The sequence below is a fragment of the Euprymna scolopes genome, chromosome 7 (assembly GCF_053919585.1).
Source record: "Euprymna scolopes isolate OS-2025 chromosome 7, ASM5391958v1, whole genome shotgun sequence".
Classification (NCBI taxonomy): domain Eukaryota; kingdom Metazoa; phylum Mollusca; class Cephalopoda; order Sepiida; family Sepiolidae; genus Euprymna; species Euprymna scolopes.
This window is the reverse complement of record NC_136488.1, coordinates 79,382,518-79,389,090: the sequence shown is the minus strand read 5'-3', so window position 1 is coordinate 79,389,090 and position 6,573 is coordinate 79,382,518.

The following is a 6,573-nucleotide window of genomic DNA, read 5'->3' as shown; positions in this document are numbered from 1 at the left end:
CCTTGTCACGTTAATTAATTAGAGTAATGAATAAAGTTAATTAAGTTGGATGCTGGGTTAGTGTCTGATGCCGGAGAACAAAATTAATTCTTTAGCGTAGATTTGTCTTTTATGAGTGTGTCAGGCGAGGTGCATACGTTAAGTGTTGGAATTTTGTGTAAAGGTGTTGTGTGCTTAATTGAAAATAAAACATCAAAGAAGAAAAGGGGAGAAGGGGGAGAAAGAGGAGGAAAAAGAGGAAGACAGAATGAGAAAAAAAACATTAAAGAAGAGGAGGAGAAGGAAAGGAAGAAGGAGGAGGAAGAAGAGGACTAAGACAAAGACGGAATGGAACCTACAAGAAAATGAACGATCAGATGATGATATAGAGGATGAGATGGAAAACGACGAGACATAGTGGAACAAGAGGTAAGGAGCTTCTGCTGCTGCTGCTGCTGCTGCTGCTGATGATGATGATAGCAATAATAATAGGAAAAATAAAAAAGAAGAAAAAGAAGAAAAAGAAAAGTAGAGGAAAAGAGATAAGAACAAGAAGATGACAGAGTAGCACAGGAAAAATGATGATGATGATGATGATGATGATGATGATGATGATAAGGAGGAGGAGGAAGAAGAAAAAGGGAACAGAATAATAACAATAATAATAATAATAATAATAATAATAATAATAATAATAATAATAACAACTAGCGGGACCTGTAGAAATTCCACAGGGAACTCATTCATATGTAATATATTGATGTTGGCATTCTTTAGATGTTCAGCGTAAATGGAGACACTCTGATATAGGTTTTTTGTTAAAACGGCAAAAGTATTTATCTAAGCTATCAGGGACGTCCACCGAAGCCACGTCGTAAAGTACGCTTAAATATATTTTAATTCGTGCAGATTTCGTATATATTATTATAGAGTTAATGTTCTATTGATTTTATATATTATAAAGTTGCGATTTTAATATATATATATATATATATATATATATATATATATATATATATATATACTAGCAAAAGTACCCGTCGTTGACTGGGTTCAAAAACAGCCTACAGAAAATGGACTCTGATTTATTAAAGTATTAGCAAAAGTACCCGTCGTTGACTGGGTTCAAAAACAGCCTACAGAAAATGGACTCTGATTTATTAAAGTACTAGCGGGGGTACACGGCGCTGCCCGAGTGTTTCGAGGTGTGTGTACTCTTAAATTAAAAAGAAACCGGGAGGGGGGGTAAAAGGTTTTGGTAAGTTGGTAGGATCGAACCCGAAGCCCTGAGGCGAAGTTGGAAAATAAAATGTGTAAAAAAATGTGAACCGTTCTTACTTAAATAAATTCAAAGTCGGGCAAATTAAATAGACGGGCGACCTCCGTCCGTAACTCGTAGATATTATGATTTCGACGTGATATAAAAAGTTTTAAAAATGAGCGATGGCTTCGAGAAGCCGCTGAAAAAAATTCGCGGGGGGAGGGTTTCCCGATGTTATCCGAGTGTTTGGAGGTGTGTGTGGTCGGGCGGGGGTGGGGTTGTTAATGAAAACGTAAGAATAAGCGAAGTAAAAAGAGAAAAAAGAAAAACGAACGTTAAAACGTATCTGAAAAATAAAGCGGGGGGGGGGTACCCTGGTAATCAAAACAAAAAACACAAAAAAACTAACGTAAGGCAAACGGACCATGTTAAATGTAAAAATCTGAAAAACAAAACAAAAAAGAAAACAGAAAAACGAACGTTTAAACTTCTAAAAAATAAAAACCAAAAAAAAAAAAAAAACACGTGAAAAATGGCTTAAATATGTTTCGATATTAAAATTTAAAAAATCGGTGGGTACCAGGATGTTTTTGGGTGTGTGTTTGTACGGTCTAGGGTGGGGTTGTTAATGAAAACCTAAGAGTAAGCGAAGTAAAAAAAAAAAACAGAAAAACGAACGTTACGTGTAAAATGGCTTAAATAACACTGCTTCAATATTTAAATTTAAAAAATCGAAAAAAAACATCTCACACCACGATTCGAACCCAAAATCTTTAGATAATGACCCAACGCTCTAAGCAACTGAGCTAACACGACGTACATGAAATTTAGTTAGTTCAACTATTTAAACTAAATCAGGTCATGACGTCATCTGACGCATGCGTAGAACCGATCTCGTCATGAGGGGGCGGTTTTTGTTGACCCCCCTGTAGAAAATTGTTTATTTCAGGGTGAAAAAATGAACGTTTTTGGCCAATTTTTCGATATTTTTCGGGCAAGGGATGGAACTTCAATATAGTACCAAGTTTGTCATTTTTTTCTGTCTGTCGATAGTTTTTAGCGGCACACAAACACACATACATACATACATACATACATACATACATACATACACACATTTCCGCTTTTATATATATAGAGATAGGTTATGAAAAGGAAGGGTTGTAAATAAATAGCTTCGAATTCGGCGGTATAAAAACCAAAGCAAAATATGATGAAAGTAAAAATAAAATAGATAAACCCCATAATTTATTATACCATACCTGTTCACACTTAAACATTTATTACAATATTCTGTGGATCTTTATTGAAAAAACCTTGTTAAACTTTGTGACATATTTCCATTCTATGGAGGTCAGGCGCGAACGAACATCTCATAATTTTATCATACAATATTTCTTCAAACTGAAACATAATTATCAAAGTATACTTACGCAGATAGATATGAAAAGTCTTTATTAAAGTTTGTGCCTATTTCCATTCTATGGAGGCCAGGTGCGAACGCAGACACCACAATTTTATTATACCATCCCTATTTAAGTAAAAACATACTTATCAAAGTATTATTATGTACATCTATATAAAAAACACTTGTAAATGTTTTTTTTTTAATTTTTAATTTTTTTTATTTCTATACTTTGTGGATCATGCGCGAACGCAGACCCCACAATTTTAATGGACCACCGTTCTGCAGGATCAAACATACCCATTCATGTCTCTCGATACATCTTCTATCGTTATATGTAATCAGTTTTTAAAAATAGTCAACCATATAGGAGCCTATTCGTGACCAGACACACACACACAGATATTCAGCTTTATATTATAGATAATCAGTTTTTAAAAATAGTCAACCATATAGGAGCCTATTCGTGACCACACACACACACACACACACACACACACACACACCCACACACACACACACACACACACACACAGAGATATTCAGCTTTATATTATAGATATCCATATGTCTTAGGTGCATCAGCTTGAATCGAAACCAAAACATAAATTTCTGAAAAAAATATATGCATATATATAACTTGAGTTTCTTCAGCTATAATATAAAACCAAATCCAAAATTTATGAAAAATTCTTGATAAAATTATTTATAAAATAGGTTACTAGAGTGCCATCGAAACCGAATCTAAAACTTACGAAGAATTATTGGTAAAATTATTTATAAAATGATAGATGACTTAAGTTCCATCAGCTATAATCGAAACCGATACCAAAACTTATAAAGAATTCTTGGTAAAATTATTTATAAAATGATAGATGACCTAAGTTCCATCAGCTATAATCGAAACCGATACCAAAACTTATAAAGAATTCTTGGTAAAATTATTTATAAAATGATAGATGACTTAAGTTCCATCAGCTATAATCGAAACCGATACCAAAACTTATAAAGAATTCTTGGTAAAATTATTTATAAAATTAAATGACGTTTGTGCCGTCATATATAATCAAAACCAAAACCAATACTTATGAAGAATTTTTGATAAAATTATTTATAAAAAAAGATTACTGGAGTGCCATCAGCTACAATCGAAACCGAATCTTCTACTACTACTACTACTAATACTACTACTACTACTACTACTACTACTACTACTACTACAACAACAACAATAATAACATTAAAAATAATAATAATAATGATAATGAGAAGAAGAAGAAGAAGAAGAAGAAGTAAAAGGAAAAAAGACTTCTGTTCTGATGCTGCGTTTAATTTTTTTATACCTGATATCAGTGAATGAGAGATGCAATGATCTTTTTCCAATCAAGTTCCTATTTTAGATACACAGACTCCAGTGAATACCAGATTTATTGACAGTGACTGATATTAATAACTTGTGTGAAGACTCCTTATGAGTAATTAAGTAAGTAAGTAAGTAAGTAATAATAATAATAATAATAATAATAATACAATTCTGGTCCCGGTGTTGCCACAAACACCAAAATATGAAAAATGTCAATTACAAATAATCCAAACCATGGGACCCAGAAGAAGATCTGGGTGTCATGATCGGCAAGTGCTCCTTCGGTAGCCAGCATGGGGGACCCGGTCGGCATCCTGCGAATGTTGGCCGACTTTCTAATTTCAGAAACTCAAATAACATGGTTGCTTAACAGGTAAGTATAACCTCTAATTTCAGGGACCAAAATGATACCGACTAAACACAGCATAGCCATGATAACCATCAAAATAGAAAAAAAAAAACGAAGAAAGAAATGGACAACAAAAGAGAATAGACTCGTGATTGAATGCTATTATAGAAGTCATCCTAAATATAGATATGGAGGTTATCGGAAAGAATGAAATAATTATGGGACTTGTCTAGTAACTACCATACGAAAGAACAAAGAATAGCGGACCAGGCAAGACTGATACTCAACAGAGGCTGGCTCTTTAAACGAGAACTTACAGAAATAAAGCGAGATGATGAAACTGAACAAGAAGCATCCCCCAATGGAAATGCAAGTAGGGAAACCCCACGAGTTGAAGCCCCACAAGTAAAAACACCTAAGGTGGAGGACCTACGAAGATCGAACTCTACAAACGTGGAAACAGAGAACAATGAAACAGAACTAACAGAGAAGGAAGCAGATGAAATAAATAAAATTATAAAGTTCATGAACGAGGAAAAACAAAATTCCCATCGTTAAGGAATCAAGAGCAGAAGAAATTAAAAACGTAAACAGAGAAGGTTAACAAGCTCCTCCCACACATCCCAACAAATACAATCACAAACTTAAACAACTTAATTTACGCAGGCGCCAAAATGGTAAGCATGAATTTCAAATAGAAAAAAATAACCGAAGACAATTGGACCGACAAAACCTCGATGGGAAATGAGACTAGAAACTCAAATATACAAACATAAAAACGAAGCCAAAATGATCAACAGGAAGAAAGCAATGTGGAGAAGATGGAATATCGGAAATATGACTGGCAGTGAAAGGCTAAGTAAGAAATACGAAGAACTGAACCCAAAAATAAAAGCAAAAGAAGCGAGATTGAGACGATATAGATATAAATCTGAAAAATGCAAACCCAATAGGACATTTGAAAATAATGAAATCCAATTTTACCAAAATGTAAACGGAGGAAAAACAAAAACAGAACGACCCAACCAGACAGAAACAAAACTCTACTTGAATAAAACATGGGATAAACGACGAAATCACACTAGGAATGCCGAATGGCTGCAAGACATGACAGAAGAGTTACAAGAAATAGAAGAAGGAACAGTGAATGAAATCAGCAAGGAAACCCTAAAGAAAACTATAGGAAAAATGGCGAACTGGAGAGTACCAGGGAACAACGGGATACATGCATATTGGTACAAAAAATTCACAACTTTACAAAAAAGGCTAGCCCAAAACCTGAGATGTATACAGGAAGCAAGCATACCAGACTGGATGACAAAAGGTAGAAACACACTGCTACAGAAGAACACAGAGAAAGGGACCGTCCCCAGCTACTATAGGCCGATCACGTACTTACCCACTATGTGGAAAATGCTGACAGCACAACTGAGGGAACAAATCTACCACACCCTGAATAATCGTGGACTCCTCAGAAAGGATGCCAAAACGGAAAAAGAGGAAGATATGATCTGCTATATATAATCAAAAGATCCTGAAGGAGGTAAAAAGAAGGAGAAAGAGTTTAGCCATGGCATGGATCGACTGCAAAAAAAAAAACGCATGACAGGATCCCCAAAGCATGGATAATTGAATGCTTAAAAATATATAAAATACCAAGCAAGATCATCAACGTAATAGAAAATGCAATGAGAACATGGAAACTGGAATTGATAGCTGATGGACAACACATAACAGAAATTAACAGACAAAGATGTATCTTTCAAGGAGACTCACTATCACCATTACTGTTCATCATAGCCATGATGCCCCTGAACAGTATTCTGAGAAAGTGCCAAGCCGGATACAAGTTCTCGAATACAGAGAAAAAATGAATCACCTGATGTACATGGACGATTGGAAACTTTTTGCAAGGACTGAAAAGGGGCTAGAGACACTAATTAAAACTAGCAAGATCTTCAGCTAGGACATCCAAATCGAATTTGGAATGGAAAAGAGCGCACTACTGGTTATAAGAAAGGGAAAACTGGAAACGACAGAAGGCATGGAACTACCCAACCAAACGGAGATGAGGGCACTACGAGAACAAGACAACTATAAATACTTGGGAATTCTGGAAGCGGACACTATCAAAGCAACAGGAATGAAAGAGAGAATTGGAAAGGAATACCAAAGGAGAACAAGAAAACTCCTGGAAACGAAATTACATAACAGAA